Consider the following 17,700-nt stretch of genomic DNA (forward strand, 5'->3'; position numbering starts at 1 on the left):
TGTGGATGAACACTTGGGTTGCTTACATGTTTTGGCTGTTGTGATAATGCTACCATAAACACAGATGTACAAAAACCTGTTCATATCCCTTCTAGGTGCACTCATTTTTGCCTTTCGTCCTGGGGCTAGCCCTCATGTAGCCTCTAGTAACTGGTAATTTTAGAAATCATGTTTTAAATTCAATTTTCCTTTCTATCATTGTCTGCATTTTATCAAAGTCTAACATAAAACTACTCCTTCCATCTCGCCATTATCTGGAGCTTATAGCCATCTACACCAACAAGAGAAATATGGACATTATTCAAAGTAAATATTCTACACTGCTTACTGTGGCAAGTATATTGATTATAATATCAAGGTGTGAGAAGCCAAAAGCTCCAAGCTTTTAAAGCCACTAAATGTAAAAGGCCAGAGATGCCCTTTTAAATCAATTTAATGAATTTTTAATCTGTTAGGCTCCCACACTTTAGGGGGCTAGCTTATTAAAAGTTCTTATTCCAAGTTTCCAGATTAACATGTGAGATTTATATCTAGCTGCTTACAAACTACGAGAGGAAGCAGGGCAAAGTAGAATGAACTCTGCACTGGATGATCAGAGATGGGGCATCAGTATCTCAGCTCTGGTGATAACCGTGTGACCTGGGGCAAGGCCTCAGCTTTACTGCCTCCTCCGTCAATGGGAGCTTGGGTCATAGGCCTCACTGCAATGACTGCCTGAGCTACATCCTCTTTATTTGCAGAAATCCATAATAGCGAGGCAGATGTGGAAATGGGAAAGCCCTGAAGCTGAGTTCCAGCTTCTCCACAAATGAGTTGGGTAATCTTCAGCAGATCCCTTAATTTTATGAACCTAAATTTTCTCACTTGCAAAATGGGCATGATAAATATTGCAGAGCAGTGATAAAGATTGTAAATAATGAAGTATGGTGAAAGTGCTTTGTAATTTTAAGGTGCTGTAGAATCACATGAAAGCAATAATGTGGAAGCTTTTAAGCCATAAAGAGCTCTATAAATGTAAAAGATTACTAGAGAAGTAAAGGCACTATTCTTAGTGACTGTACAAACTCACAATAGTTTACATTAAAAATAGATTATAAGGGCCAGCCCTGTGGTCTAGTGATTAAGCTCCGTGTGCTCTGCTTTGGCGGCCCAGGTTCAGTTCCTGGGCACAGACCTACACCACTCGTCAGTGGTGGCAACCCACATACAAAACAGAGGAAGATTGGCATGGATGTTAGCTCAGGGTGAATCTTCTTTAGCAAAAAAAAAAAAAAAAAAAAAGGATTATAAATCCCACTCCCCTCTTCCCAAGAATCCATTCTCCATTGGCCCCGGCTATTCCCTTAAATTGCTTTGGATGTTGTGGTATATCCTCCCCCATGCCCACTTTGTCAGCTTCCAATGGCTATTTGAAAATGCTTGCTTTATTTTGCCCCAGAACTTGTTGCAGCATATCTTGTTTCAACAGCCTTCCAGCCTGCCAGTGGAGCTTTGGTTCTGCCCGTGGTGATGACTCTACAGCTCTTTGTCAATTCTTTTGAGTCCTGGAACACATGATCAGCTAGTTGGGTTACGTGTTGCTTTAACCACTGAAGAGCAGATTCCCAGGCTCTGCCATGTTTTACAATCTGCAAGTTAATTATGATTGTTTTAACAAGTGCTCCTCACCAGAGCTTCAAATAGCCCCTATCAACGTTTCTTCACTCCTTTCTTTACAGCCACACAACCCTCTCTTCTAAGGAACTCCCTGTGTTTCCAGTTCAAAGGGAAAAAAGGGAGAAAAAAAGTGCAGGAGCAGATGAGCTCACGAGGTCAAAATTGAACTAATGGATCAATGGATTCTAAATTGTTTTAGAGTTAAGGGTTGTGTGCCAGGTGAAATCATAGCATGCATAGGAATCACCTGGAATTAATAACAAAAAGTGCAGATTTCTGGACCTCGCCCCAGAGATACTCTGATTAACGGTTTCTGGGGCCGGTTGTTAAACACGCTCCTCAGATGAGTCTGAAGCAGGGGGCCTACATTTTTAGAAACCTGGTGGAGAGAGCACTGGTTCTCCTACTGTTTTATGCAAGTTGTCTCTAGACAAGCCACACACTTACTGTGCTAAGTCTGCATGTTTATAAATGGACCTGAAAACAGCAACTGCCCTCCCAGCCTCACAGGTTTGAAATGGGAGTAAAATGAGACAACAGACCTGAAACGGTTTTGAGAAGTAAAGAGCTCGCTCGTGTCAGTTCAAGGCACGTTCATCCTTCTCAGCATTCTCTTCCCTCAATGGAGCAGAGCCCCGCTGGCAGTGCATTCCGTCCCCACCCCACTGGGCACTTCCAGGTATTCACTTGAAGGGAGGGAAGCCCCACTGACCTGCCTTTGTCTATTTGTTCCACACAGGTTCACCTAGGTTTATGCCCTTCCCAGTGGAGTGCTACAGGAGCACATACATTTCTGTCTGAAATCTTGATGAAAAGGGATCTGGGATGACCCTCCTAAGAGGCTCAAATCCTCCTTGAAATCTAGGTACGTCTGCATCGTTACTGATCCCATTAATTTCATTTTCTACAATGTCACATCATTCCTGGGCCACACGACTTCCCTTTGAGCCAGGACTCGTACCTGAGGGTTTGCAGTCCACACCCGCCCCTTGCACTCTGGCTGTGTTCCCAGGTACAGTATATACATTTTGAAGTTCAGAGTGATCAGCTTCACATTAATCTCTTCTCCTTCACTCTGTTCTAATCCCTTTGGAAAGAACCTTTCCAGGGTATTCTACCCTTTTGGGCCACACTCAGCTTGGAAGAAAATACTGGGGAGTATCGTTTCCAGTTAAAGCACACTGCCCTCCTCTTTTAGATATACTGGGCGGCCCACCTGCTAGGCCTTCAACTGCTTGCGGCCTTGTTAAATATTCTGCAATTTCTGATCACTGTCTGAGAGTTCACAGCTACCCTGGCCCCTAAAGAGCAAAGAGGGGCAGGATTCTCCTCTCAAGGCTTGATAAATTCTTCCCCTGCTCATTCTCTCTTATTTATTCGGGCAGTCGCTCGACAAATAGTCATGGATCACTTAGTACATGCCAAGCATTGGAGAGACAGCCCAAGACAGACGATATTCCTACCCTGAGGGAGTTTATGTTCTCATGGGGAAGACCATTAATTAGTGAACAAGAAAATTTAAGGTAGCAGTAAAAATGAAGAGAGTGACACACTGTAGTGTTATGCAGAGCGAATGGGGCTGGGGAGTTGCTACCATAGATTGAGTAGTCAGGAAAGGAATCTCTGAGGAGGTGACATTAGAGGTGAGACTTGAGTGACCCAGCCTTGGCAAGATTGTGCACTGGAAAGCTGTTACACAAGCTTTTTCTCTGATGGCTTCTGTGTTATTTTGCAAAGAAATCCTTAGAAAGTCTTATGCTTTGAGCACAATGACATTTTTGTAGGTTACTGCTAGGATATACACAACAGCCCACCAGAATGAGAAATACTCAGCGTCCACCCCGCCACAGCTCTGTGCTCCTTTTCAAAGCATCACTTTGGTCAGCGGTGGCAAATGAGTCAAAGGATCCCTCAGAATAGACTCCCTAAGAGGCCTATGTGGGGGATCCGAATTGGTCACCCCCAAATGTGTCTTTTTGCCTTGATTATTTTTAAGAACAAAAGACTGAAAGAAACTTTGACCTTCCCCCTGACTGCCTAAAAGAATTTAAGATAGAAGGCCTGTTCCAGGAAGGAGTTAATACCGTAAGATAACTGTAATGTGATGTAAAATGTGTCTCTTGGGTCACGTTGTCTATAGATGGCCCAGCGAACATTTGTTTATCAAATGTTCGCTTTTCTATCTCCATGTAAATTGCCTTCCACCCCTTTGAAGACCCAAACCACTACCCACAACGTCCTCCTTTGTCTTTAGCTGAAGATGGTATTTAAGGTGGCAGCTTTGGCTATTCTGGTGATTTACTCAGTTTTCCTGGGCCTCTCGCATGTATACATGTTATTAAACTTTGGTTTTCTCCTGTTATTCCATCTCATGTTAATTTAATTCTTAGACTATGAGTCAGTCCTGATGGCCTGGTGGTTAAAGTTTGGCAGGCTCCGCTTCAGTGGCCTGGGTTCAGTTCCTAGGCACAAAACCATACCATTCATCTGTCGGTAGCCATGCTGTGGCAGCAGCTTACATAGAAGAACCAGAAGAGGGGCCAACTCAGTAGTGTAGTAGTTAAGTTCGTGGGCTCTCCTTTGGCGGCCCAGGGTTCACAAGTTTAGATTCCAGGCATAGACCTACACACTGCTTATCAAGCCATGCTGTGGTGGGATCCCACACACAAAAAATAGGAGAAGATGGGCACAGATGTTAGCTCAGGGACAATCTTCCTCAGCAAAAAGAGGAAGGTTGGCAATTGATGTTAGCTCAGAGCCGATCTTCCTCACCAAAAAAAATGAGAACTGACAAACAAAATATACAACCATGTACTGGGGCTTTGGAGAGGAAAAATTTTTTAAAAATTAAATTAAATTAAAAAAGAATAACTCTTACACCATCCAGAAGGACCTAGAGGGTAGAGAAATTGTCTTCCTCCCTAGACCTATTTTATCCAATTAAAGTAAGCATTTTACTAAAGTGTTGTTTTCAGAGCCCTGAGAAAGGGCTCCCATCTCTCAAAATACTCTGGACTTTCCAACCACATCCTGGAGATTGAAATTCTTTTTAACCAGTTTTTCTTTCCACAGCCAGTTAAAAGGCTTAAAATGCAATACCCTCAAGGAGAAGAAATTGGCCCTGCATACACACTATGGTTCTAAAGAGGATACAGGCTCTTTCTGTAAGGGGAAGGGAGGGTAGAGGAAGAGACACGTGTTGGAGAGAGCCAGAAAAGGTAAGGGGACAGGAAGAGCTAAGGAAGGGGCAATGGAAGGACGGGAAGGCCGTGTGCCCTTGAGCAATTTATTTAATCCCTGAGGATTGCAGCTTCTCTAGACTTCTCCAGAGCTTGAGGAAGTGGGGCATTCTTGGAGTTGGTCAGAGGGGTTGGCTTTGGCTGCTGTCTGTCCCTTCTGCCTTCATCCTGAAGACTTGTTCCCACATTTCAGAAGGTGGATTTCCTCATGGGAGGAAGCAGTGTGTATCCAGGACCAAGGGAAGGCCTGAATAATTTACACATGAGGATGGTAGGAAAGTGGCATCTCATGAAGCAAAAGCTTCTTCATCTTTAAGAAAGAGCCAAGTGGGCAAGAAAGCCTCAGTGGGAGGAGACCTCCAGTAGTACATGACCACCATTATGGGTCAATCCCTCAGGAACACAGTGTGATTCTAATTGGGCAGGAGATAGTAGGGGGGGTGGGGGGGTGGGGGGGTGTGGAATCTACAGGGGAACTTCCAGCACTGAGCAACCTACCCTCATTTTGTTACCCTGGCGCCCAGCTGGAAGGGTCAAAATAATGGGGTAAAGGGATGGCAAGAAAAGTCCTCAAGAGCTTTGTGGACTAATTCAATGAATATTTAGAATAATAAAGTAAAGCGAATAAATCCTGAGGCCCTCAGGAGTCTCCATTTCCCAGAATCCTAATTAAAGAAGGTAATCCAGGAGCCAAGAAGAAATTAAACCTGCATTTCAATCTTTAGAGATGTGAATTTCTAAAAACACTGAAGGGAATCTGATTCATAACCCAAAGGACACTTCTTAAATTCCCTTTTCTCTCTTCCTTAATCTACAGCTGACAGAGACTTTTACCCACCAAATCCCCGAAATTGTCCCCAGTACCCAGGCCCTGTGTTCATCCCCGCTCTTCATCCTGCCCTTCTCTTTCCTCCCATCTCTGCAGTTCCTTTCTCTTCCTTTCTCAATTCTGCATAGCAAAAACTTGCAAACTGATTTGGAAAAGACGGGACTATCCTTGGAGCTGTGCCCTGCAGTGGAAATATAATGTGAGCCACATATGTAATTTAAAATTTTCTCATAGCCACACTTAAAAAAGTAAAAAGAAACAGGTAAAATTAATTTTAATAATATGTTTAACCTAATATGTCCAAAATACTATTATTTTAACATGTAAGCAATATAAAAATTATTCAGGAGATAGTTTCTTTCATACTACGCTTTTGAAATCCAGTGTGTATTTTACACCTACAGCATATTTTTAAATGGGCTAACTACATTCAGGTGCTTAACAGGAACATGTGGCTAGTGGCCTTGTTGGACAGTGCAGGCTTATAAGTTAGGTGAATGGGCAGGAGAAGGGGAAAGACTGGACCCCAAATATGGGGATGTTGCCTGGTTTGTGAAGATGTTTTCACAAGTTGGCACAATAACAAAAGAACAAGAATAAGGACAATGTGCCAGGAGTCTTCTATTTATCTTCCAACTCTTACAGTAAAATTTTGATTTCAGTGATATTTTCAATTTCCAAGAGTTCTCTCATTTTCTGAACTTTCTTCCTTCTTCCCCTCTCTCCTTTCCTTCCTTCTTTTCTTTTTTAATAGAATGCTGTGCTCGTTTCATGGAAGCAATGTTTCTCTTCTCTCTCTGATGACACTCCTTCTAGTTGGTCTGGTTCTCTTCTGTTTCCTTCACTGTTTCCGTTTCTTCTGAGTTCCTTTGTACTGTTGGTTGGTTTTGGCCTCTGTCTTTCCTGTCAGAGGACTGTCTCACACATCTGAGGGTTCTTAGCCTTCTTCCTCTATAAGAATGGGTCACGAAGAAGCCAACTGGAATTTGGGGTGGGGAATAGAGATGCCAGATAAAATACCTGATGTCCAGTTCAATTTGAATTTCAGATGAACAATAATTTAAGAAATATAAGTATGTCCTAAATATCGCATGAGACATATTTCTACTAAGAAATTATTTATCATTTATCTGAAATTCAAACTTATCTGGGGATCCTGTATTTTTATTTGCTAAATCTGGCCACCACAGGAGGGATCTTAGTCAACTAGTGGGACCCCAATTTTTCTTGGTCCTGTCAGTTTTCTCAGTTTGCCTTTTGGGGCTATAAGCCTAGCTGCTAATGTGCCACAAGCCAAATGTGGGAAGGAAGCAGTGTGCAGACTGTCTTCAGTGCTACCGTCTACCCACCTTCACACTGTGTCTGGTGCCCTTTTCCTGAACGCTCCCCACTTTGGAGGTACCGCTTCCCCCAGCGTCTGAGTCTTTCTGGGATTCTGAGACTCTAATTAATTCCCTTCCCCGCTAGGTTTAACTTTTAGCTTTCTGTGAATATTGTTTATTTCTCTTTTGCTGTGTCTTTGTCTAGTGTTCTTTTAGTCTTTGAGGCTTTACATCATTTAAAAATTCCTTTGCTTAATTTGTTTTGTGAGAATAGGGATAAATGAGAGTCTTCAATCTGCCATGTTTAACTAGACAACAGTGATTTTCCATTTATTTTATTGGTCAGTATACCTGGAGGAGAAATTGTCTCTAAGGTGTTACATACCCAAATGTCCTGGGGAAAAGGTGTTTGGATAAACCCAGGACTTTTTCTTCTCTCTTCTCCTCTGCACCCAGTGAAAGACCAAAGGTGACCCTGACATGCATTCTCTGGCCTTCCAGACTCGGTACTTCGCACTGTTGGCTCCCCAAGGAGAGCTGGACTAGAGTGCCTATAAATTTTCAGTCTTAACCAACTGTGGGTTTTCAACCTAACCATTCCCTGCAGCTCTGTGGCTTAGAGCAATGAATTTAGATAAGGGCAAGGTTTATTGTTGTTTATTGCTTTACAATAAGTGCTGTTTGCTCATGGTAATTGGTTCACAAAGGCCCTTCAGTCAGTAATAAATAAAAGCCCAGGGTCATTTGTTAAGCAAGGTGAGGGGTCCCAAGGCTCAGTGAGGCCTGAGTACCCTGGTCTTTGCCTAGTTTCTTGGACACACCCTCTGAAAGGAGCCCAGGAAATTTCAGAAGCAGTCTGATCACTTCCAAAAAATTATTTTCTACCAACTCATATTGTCCTAATTAAACTAGTTGCTACATGTGGCAAATATTATAGGCAGTAAAATTCAGGCCAATAATCACACCGTCAAGGAATGAACATGAATAGCAAGAACGAGGCAGGAGTACCAACGGCTCTCACTAGACTTGGCCCCATTTAACAGAGGATGAAACAGGCTCTGAGAGCCTTGTAGCAAGTAAGTGGCACCACTGGTATTTAAAATCCTGTTTGGCAGATTCTCACTCTTAGAGAGGGATTTAGACCCTCTTTAAATTGAAGAATCTAAAATGCCTGTATGCAATCTGGGAAAGCAAAGGGTAAAACCAAAGAACTTTCTGCAGAAGGAAATTTCCTATTCCTTTGTCAAATATGGTTTTCCACAATGAATTACTTCTCTAGCAGATATTGCAGGGCAGTAAGACTCGGAGGACAGTCATCAGGAAGGCTTCTGTTTATTTTTTTTCTTTATTTTTGAGGAAGACTATCCCTGAGCTAACATCTGCCGCCAATCCTCTTCTTTTTGTTGAGGAAGACTGGCCCTGAGCTAACATCTGTGCCCACCTTCCTCTACTTTATCTGTGGGAGGCCTGCCACAGCATTGCTTGATAAGTCGTGCGTAGGTCTGCACACAGGATCCGAACAGGTGAATCCCGGGCCGCCAAAGCAGAACGTGCACACTTAACTGCTGCGCCACCAGGCGGGCCCCAGGAAGGCTCCTGTTTTGGTGGTAGTATCAACCAAACAAAATCAGGAAGACTACATGGTGGGAAGAGGCAAGAACTGGACATCTGTCTTGGTTTAGTCCACAGTTAAAGAGCACTGATTTTCTTTCATAGTAGACAAGCTCATCTTCAGGAAAACTGACAGATCTCTTCCCCTGCAAAAAACAACCGCATGCTTGATGGGACTCAGACCTGGGCCCATCAGTCACCTCTAGGTCAGGAGGTATTAGAGAGACAGGTGGGTTCCTATGAAGAGTTCGCATGGGGGGGAGAAAGATGGACATGTCATGTCAGTTACTCTCAGGGAGTCCAAAGAGTCTGGCAATGTTAGATTTTTATGTTCATTTTAATTGTTTTGATGTCTTAACCTAGTAATAAATTGCCAGTTAATCACGTTTTTTTTTTTTTTTTTTGAGGAAGACTAGCCCTGAGCTAACATCCGTGCCCATCTTCCTCTACTTTATATGTGGAACACCTACGACAGCATGGCTTGCCAAGCGGTGCCATGTCCACACCCAGGATCCAAACCAGCGAACCCCAGGCCGCTGAAGTGGAACGTGGGAACTTAACCACTGCGCCACCGGGCCAGCCCCCAGTTAATCACTTTTATGGAATAATAAAAGGTACATAAAATATCAGTGCTGCCCTGCCCAGAAACCCCTCCCCAGCATAGAGTGCTACTGAAACAGCTTTCATTCAGGTAAGTTGGCAATTTTATCAGAGCATAGAAGACAATGACAATTTCCCCACATGCTGCAGCAGACAATATAAAAAGCCTCCAAGTCCTAATACCCTCTGGCCCCAAGAACATGTCTTACACAAAGAGCAGCTCTGCAGAGTTTGGTCCCCAGGTTACGTTATTTTGATGGTAGAGAAAGCCCATATTTCTTCTTCAGAATTTAGAGGCGAGGGGTCAGTAGATAGGGAGATAAGTGATTAATAAATGTGATAAAATGGACATTCTGCGTTAAGCCTAAACTGCATGGGTTTTTAGATGAGGTTTATGTAAGAACATTCTTGAATTTTTTCCAATTACCAGTGAGGTTAGAGTATCTGTGGAAAGCTGCCATGCACAGACACTGGAAAAACAGAGTCATTCCCAATTTCTGCCACGTGGCCCCAGTGTGACCTTGCTGATGTGTTTGAGTTTTTAGTCCCCTGGCTTAAGTGGAGAGGAGAACCCTCTTTACAAGGTTACCTTACAGAGCAGTAATTGTCAACCCTGATTTTGCAAAAAGCAAGAGCCTTTCTGGGATTGTTGTGAATTCTCAAGAGATTTCAAACTAGCCTAGCGTGCCTCTCCCACCAGGTGCCTGCCATTAGGAGAAGCAGTTGAGAAATCACACCATGAAGGGGTGGAGCAATTCCAAAAAGGTTGAAAATTCTTGATATAACAAGGTCGTAAAGCTACCGAGTAAAGGAAGAAGTGACTTGACTTTCTGATGACTAATGTGACAATCTCAGCACTTCACTTGGTTGCCATTGCCAAAGGAGGAGGGATGAGGAAGAAAAGAGAGGGAGATGAGAGGCGGAGGGAGAGCTGCCTCAGTTGTGACAGTTCTGCTAGACCATAAATTAAGCTAATTATTAGTATCAGCTGTTACTTATTTAATTCGATAGCGCTGCTTTGTAATTCTACAACTCTTAAATTGGCAAAGCGTTTTGTAATGGCGCTGTATGAAGGATCCTATATAAAATTAAGTTTACTATTCTTGTTGTTATAGTTTAGGAGTCACCCTACCAAGCTGGTATGACATGAATCAAGAGGGTGAGCTGCAAAGAAAGAGGCTGAGAGCTGCTTATTTCAAGATAGTTGTCTATAAGCCCAGCCAACAGAACAAGGCGCCAAGGGATAAAAGTTAAGTAGGATGAGATCTGCAATAAAGCCAAAGATGTGGGTTCTATTTCTGATTTTGTTATCATTTTGACCTTTTAGAATGCAGAAGAAATGAAAATGTTTGTCTTATATCGACCTGCCCAGGATGCAATAGAGAAGAACAAGACTCAAGGAGAGAAATGGAGACTTCCCTTAAGAAATGCATTAACTAAATGTCAGGTGATACAACCCTTGAAGGTCTTCCATCCACAACAATTTCACTTGAAAGCTATTTATTTAGGAAACAGATGACAGAAAGCCCTGGAGTTGCAGATTAATATTCCCTCAGTACACCTGTGTTAGAACACTTCCAGTACTATAGGCAAAAGAAGCCCAGAGGAGGATCAGGAAGACGTCTGTGTGTCTACATAGTGACTCTTCCTTGTAGCATTGAAAATCTTTCCTGACTATTCAACGTAAAGAATTACGAAAAAACTTAGTAGACTTTTAAAAAGACTTTACAGGGAAGTTTTTAAACAAATAAAAATATGTAGAAACACGAGAAAGCAGAATGATACGAGCAAAGTTCAAACATTCAGTAACTATCTAGTGAGCACCAACTACTGATGTGCCAGGCAACTCACAGTGGTGAGTGACGTAGATTAAGATTCAGTCTCCACAGAACGTAAAAGTTGCATGCTGTTCTGCGTTTAAGAGAGGGGGCCTGATCTTCTGAAATCTGTTTTTTGTAAGTAGGCTAAACATAAATAATGAACAGGATAGAGAGAGAATATGGTAGCTTTTTAAGGCAGGGCTCAGCAGCCTATGACAAGGGGTCCCAGAGCAACTTTGGAAACAATTTATAGTGGTTCAGTGTTCAAGCTGTGGAGAGCCAAGTAGGGGGGCTACCCTGAGTTTATCCCAGCCTTTCCAAGCCTTCTGCAACCTCATCTCCACCTCCACTCCCGCTGGATTTCTGGCAGCTGAAGGATCATGCCTCTGGGCTACCCCAACGCTCATTCCAGCAGGTTAGTCAAGTTTCCTGCCTTTCTTTGCAGCTATACCCACTTCCTAATGTGGTTCACTGGGATGTCAGTGAAGGAAATCATGGCAGCTACTTCTGAATTTATTGATCCCAATTTTGGAAAGAGTTTCCAAGAGAAAAGGACAGCCAGTGTCACAAGTTGGCCATCTATTTGCATCTGGAAAGTTGGAAGCTATCTAGCTTGCTGGCCTGCTTGACTGTACCACATGACATGGATAATAGCGACGCTCTGGCCACACAGGATGGTTCAATTCTCAGTCAATATTCACTGAGCCCACACAACTGCCCAGGCATCATAGAAAGAGTTGGCACAGTCCTAGCCTTTGATGGATTTGTAATCTAAAGTTACATTTAAAAGAAGAACTTAAAAATATGCAGGTTAATTCTACTCCCTAAATATTTATTGATTGTCATTAACTTGGACCATTAAACAGCTATCTTTTTGAAAACCATCTCTCTCTGCCCTCACTAATGGAGTGTTCTCCATAATAGGCTTTTTCTCTTTCATAAATGTTCTTCTATGGCTTTTCCCTTTAAACTAAACTAAGGAAATATTATCATAACTGAAATCTTTCCCTATTCAGCTAGAAATGAGCATTTAGCTTAAAACAAATTGCAGGCCAAACTTTAAAGGGTCATTAATTAGTAATGGTACCAGAGGAGCAAGGTGACTAGATGGCTGAAATTGGGCAGAACAGGCCTGTTCTGCTTCTTATCCCATTTGACAACATTTGTCCTTCAAAAGCATGTTTAATCACTGAATGAGGTAATGCGGTAGGATTTCGGCATGGTGCCTGGCACACGGAGAGCTCTCAATATCTGTTCTCTGCCCTGTTTCCCTGTCCCTTCACCTCCTTTGCTCTCAGCAGTCACCCAAGCCTTCCAACCTTTTATGAAAATAATGGCTTGAACTCCCTCAACTTTTCTCAACTTAAAGCTCATCTCTTTGGTACTCCTTTCCCGGGCTGACTCCACTGATAATCTTGATGCCATCCGCTCCAGGCTCCTCTTGTAGCCCTGCTCTTCCAGTAACCCCTTCTCTACTGTGATCTTCATTCTCTCCCGCTTGTGTTTCCTTACCTTAGTCAACGAATGCTCTCTATCTTAAAATCCAACAAAACTTTCTCTCAACCCTTTTTCTTCTTAAGTTACTGGTTGTTTTCTCCTACCTATTGCACCAAGCTTCTTGAAAAAGTAGTCTACACTCCCTCCCTCCACTTCCTCATCTAAAATCTGCCCCTCGCCTATTGCAACCGGGCTTCTGCAGCTACTAACACTGCTTTCCCAGTGATTGCAATCCCAGAGATTGGCAATGAGCTCCTCTCTACCAAATCTAGCGGCCTCTTCTCATTCCTCTTCCACCTGTCCGCGGCATGTGAATTGCTCATCCACTCTCCTGATAAATTTATTCTTACTTGCTTTATCTTTATCTGCCACTCTTTATTATCTCCTAATACAATACTTTAAATGCTGGCGTCCTCAAATGTCCGTTTTTAGCTGCTTCCGTTTTGCTCTGAATCAATGCTTCTTGAACTAGACGTATATAAAAATTACCGGGGGGGGGCCTCTTTAAAAATGCAAACCCAGATTAAATCCAATTAAATCCATACCAATTAAATCTTATTTCTGACCTCATCCAGAAATTGGATTTAATTGATCTGGGGTCGGACCCAGGGATCTATTTTTTAAATGCTCCTCTGGTGATTCTCAAGTATAGCAGGATGGAGAACCATAGCTCCAGAATACCTACTTTCTTTCTTTCTTTTTTTTTGTGAGGAAGATTGTGCCTGAGCTAACATCTGCGCTAATCTTACTCTATTTTGTATGTGGGATGCCACCACAGCATGGCTTGGTGAGTGGTGTATAGGTCTGCACCCATGATCTGGAACTGTGAACCCCCATTGCCAAACCAGAGCATGCAAACTTAACCACTATGCCACTGGGACGGCCTCTAAAATATCTGCTTTCATCTCCAGTTCTTACATTATTCCTGAAACATTAGATCCAAATTTCCATTTCTTTGCTGAGTATCTTAGCCAGAACGCTCCACAGCACTTCATTTTCTAGGTGATCCGAATCAAACCCATGTTCCCAATTCTAAGAACATTCTCCTTTATACTTACAGGGCTACCATTCTCCCAAACTGGATACCTAGAAGTCATCCTTAAAAATTCCTTCTGCTTTGCTCCACAATTCACTTATTTGCCATGACCTATAGATTTTATTGCTGACCCATTTCAAATCCATTCTCTCTACCACCATCCAATGTGCCATTTTAGGACCTTATGCAATAACTTCTTACCTGGTGTCCCTGCCTTCAGTCCCATTTTTTTCAGTCCCTTTTCATCCCATTCTCCACGTGCCAGTAGAAAGATCTTTCAGGAACACAGATCTGGTTGTATCCACTCAATAGCCACCATTAGATTTCTTTTACTCAAGAATAAAGTCCAAATTCCTTAGTAAGGCCCTCACAATCTGGCCCCAATTTTCTAAAGCCACTCTCCTCTATCCTAGCTTCCCACCCCATTATGTTCCCCATAGTGCAGCCATGGTTCCTGAATCATGGCATATATTCCTTCTTGCCTTTGCTTATACTGTTCTCTCTGTCTGGGACTGGATTCAACTAAGTTCAATGAAGGGACTGTTTACAGAGATACAGTCAAGGTAAAGGGAAGCCACAAGAGTGTTTGAGACATTCAGAGACGAGCAGAGTGGGAAGCTCTTACTTTCCATGGACCCGAAGGGCCAAGGAGATGACCTACTGTTACCAAAGCTCAGGGAGAACTGGAACCGTGGGAAAGGAGGCCATCAGTAGGAGCTGTAGGCAGGAGGGTTGCAGCCACTGCCAAACCACAGTGCTGAAGTAGAGAGGGGCAGTGAACAAACACCCCAAACTCTCTCTCCTCCTGCTATCTAATCTCTGGCGGATGTCTTTGACTGGCCAAACTCAACTAGAAGCCAGCTAACCACCAAGGATGGTCAGATGAGGCAGTCTATAGATTACAAAGCAGGGCAGGGAGAGCCAGAGAAGGAATGGCAGTGTGAGAATGAAGGCAGGGGAAAATTAAATGGAGAATAACCACATGATCCCCATTTATATATACTAAAATCCCTTGTATCTTTTAGGACACAGTTCAAATGTTTCCTTTTATGTGAAGTCTTCCCTCATTTTCCTACCCCAAGATTCAGTTATTTCACTTCTCTGTGCTCTCCTAGTTGTTGTTGTGTCTACATTATTGCAGCCATCAGTCTGACTTATGATACAATTATTTATGTATCTATACCCATCTCTTGCATCATATTTTGTGTTGCTGGAGGAAAGGGACAGTACTTCATTTGGTATAGTGTCTTGCAGGTAACAGGCACTCAATAACTGCTGGTTGAATTTAATTGCATTTTCCTGTTATCTCCTTCTCAGCCTCTGTCAGGAAGATTCATATCCACTTGTAAACCATAGTCCTCACATTTTTTACATTCCCACTTTTCATAAGAGTTCCTTTTGGTCTTACTTCTGCTTCAGGCTTGATTTTCTCCTTCTTCTTACCTACATTTCTTAGGTTAGATACTTCAAACTGCAGCTCACCAACAAATTGTTGAGAATACTGACATCACTGATCCTGGCAAGGGTCTAAAAATCTCTAGCTTTATTCCATGTCCTAAGTGGTGCATATAAAAAATTTTTTTCTTTAATTTATTCATGCACCAAGCTTAAAAATGAAGTCACAGAACCCAATTTTTCGTCTTTCATTGGACTTTAAACTCTTCTGAATAGAAGTCACGCTTGACTTCACATGTTTTGCATATAGAAAAGGCTTCGTGCTGCTCCTATTCTTTATAAATACCAGTAGTGAGTGCGGCTAGCACATTCTCACTATGCAAACACTCTTCTGCATTGATGGTTTTGATGCACATTGATGTGGCTTTGAGATTTTTATATGAAAAGGAATATTTTCAGATCCAATGAAAGTATTATTTTACATCGGTAGTGTTGATAATGATAGAAATAATGGCAAAAATTATAATTCCCATAGCAGTTCTGAATTTTCACTTCAGATATTGTATTTTTCATCATAAGAAGTTCCACTTTGGTCTTTTTTTATATCTTTCTTTTCTCTCCTTAACATGCTCACTCCTACTTTCTGGAACTTATGGAGCATAATTATAAAAGCTGTTTTAATGTCTTCGTATACTAATTTTATCACCTGTGTCATCCCTGGATCTGATGTTGATTAACTTATTGATTTTCCTCATTATGGGTGGTATTTTCCTCCTTCAATTTGCATGCCCAGTAAAAAAAAGAAGCACTAATAAGAAAATTGGATTCCAGGCATTGTGAATTTCACAGTGTGGGATCTTTTTTTCATTCCTTTAAATATTTTTGAGTTATGTTCTGGGTCACAGTTACTTGGAAACAGTTTGATCCTTTGGAGACTAGCTTTAAACTCTGATAGGCCAGAGCAGAGCAGCCCTTAGTTTAGGACCAATTTGGGCTGCTAATGAGGCAATCCCTGTCTGAGTCCTCGACCCAAGACCAATGTGTTAGAGAGTTTGTGAATTCAGGCTGTTGGAATGTGAGCTGTTTCCAGTCTGTGTGAATGCCAGTCTTTCGGGTGTTTCTCTCCTTGGCCTCGAGTAGTTTCCCCACACGTGAATGCTGATCAGTACTCAGCTGAAGACTCCTGGGGAAGCCCTCGCAGGTTCTCTAGAACTGGCTCTCTCTTTGTGCGGCTTTCTTCTCTTTGATAATCTACCCTACAAATTCTAGCTGCCTTAGCCAATCTGAATTCTCAACTCTGTCTCAGGAAACTCAGGAAAACTGCCAGGCTTCGCTGGGGTTCCCTTGCCTGTGCTGTAGCCTCGAATCTCTCCAGGCAGGAAGCTGGGGAGATGGCAGTTTCCCCTCATTTCTTTCTCTTCTTCCAGAGATCACTGTCTTGTGCAGCATGTTGTCCAATGTCTGAAAACTGCTGTTTATATATTTTGCCTGCTTTTCATTGTTTAAGGTAAAGGGTAAATCAGGTCCCTCTTATTCCATCATGTCAACAATTGAAGGTCAGTTTTGATTTTCAAATAGAGGATAGGGAGGTATATTGAACCAATTTTGTATCAGAAAAATAAGCTAGAGTATGACCATGGCCCAGTCATTTATCCTCTTCTTAGCTTTGCTTTCCTCATCTATAAAATGAAGAGGTTGGTCTCTATGATCATTAGGTTCTTCTCTGGCTCCGAAATTCTGTGATTAAGCACAGGTAAATTTTTGCAGAGAGAATTGTATATGGCTCCAAAGTGATAATTTAAAGATTCGCTACTATGGAACTCCTGTTTTGCCATAGTAGGGTAAATTTAGAACAGATCTGTGTTTTAATAAATGAAGAAGGAGTCTTTGGTTACAAACTTGGGAGGGACAATACAAATCCCATAGCACACACATGTAAAATGACCAAAGACTTTGAAGAGGGGGAAATGTATAGGAATATTCTTAGTTTCATTATTAATTACAGGGCATTATGTTTTGGACATAGTAGGTGTTCAATAAATACCTGTTGAATATCTCAGTGGTACTTGAAGCCATTTTTCTAACAGGGAAAAGTGATTGAAAAAGCTTCCACTATAGCGAAAGTTGGAAACAAACTAAAAATTCATCAATATTGAGATTCATCAGTGGTATACCCATGTAATGGAATATTATACAACAGTCAGAAATACTGAAGCAGAGTGGTATGCACTAATATGAAATATTTTCAAAGATGCATTTGTTAGGGGCCAGCTGGGTAGCGCAGCAGTTAAGTTCGCATGTTCTGCTTTAGAGGCCCAGGGTTCACCAGTTCAGATCCCAGGTGCGGACACAGCACTGCTTGGCAAGCCATGCTGTGGTAGGTGTCCTACATATAAAGTAGAGGAAGAAGAGCACAGATGTTAGCTCAGGGCCAGTCTTCCTCAGCAAAAAGAGGAGGATTGGTGGTAGATGTTAGCTCAGGGCTAATCTTCCTCAAAAAACAGATAAGACGTATTGTTAAACAAAAAAACAAGATCACTATATATAAATATTTTTATACTCATATATATTTCACAATAAAAAAGATTTATTTTTTATTTTTATTTTTTTTTGAGGAAGATTAGCCCTGAGCTAACTACTGCCAGTCCTCCTCTTTTTGCTGAGGAAGCCTGGCCTTGAGCTAACATCGTGCCCA

The 17,700-nt window shown here is 42.1% G+C and overlaps 1 long non-coding RNA gene across 1 annotated transcript in view; it reads left to right on the top strand.

Annotated features, from left to right (window-relative positions):
- Positions 1-17,375, top strand: part of LOC139045700 (uncharacterized) — an 82,157-nt gene extending 64,782 nt beyond the window's left edge. The window contains exons 2-4 of the long non-coding RNA XR_011504629.1: positions 2,396-2,521; positions 9,069-9,271; positions 10,585-17,375. This is a non-coding gene — a long non-coding RNA (uncharacterized lncRNA). The remainder of the gene's footprint in view (positions 1-2,395; positions 2,522-9,068; positions 9,272-10,584) is intronic.
- Positions 17,376-17,700: the final 325 nt, after the last annotated feature.

Source organism: Equus asinus, chromosome 7 (assembly GCF_041296235.1).
Source record: "Equus asinus isolate D_3611 breed Donkey chromosome 7, EquAss-T2T_v2, whole genome shotgun sequence".
NCBI classification, from domain to species: Eukaryota; Metazoa; Chordata; class Mammalia; order Perissodactyla; family Equidae; genus Equus; species Equus asinus.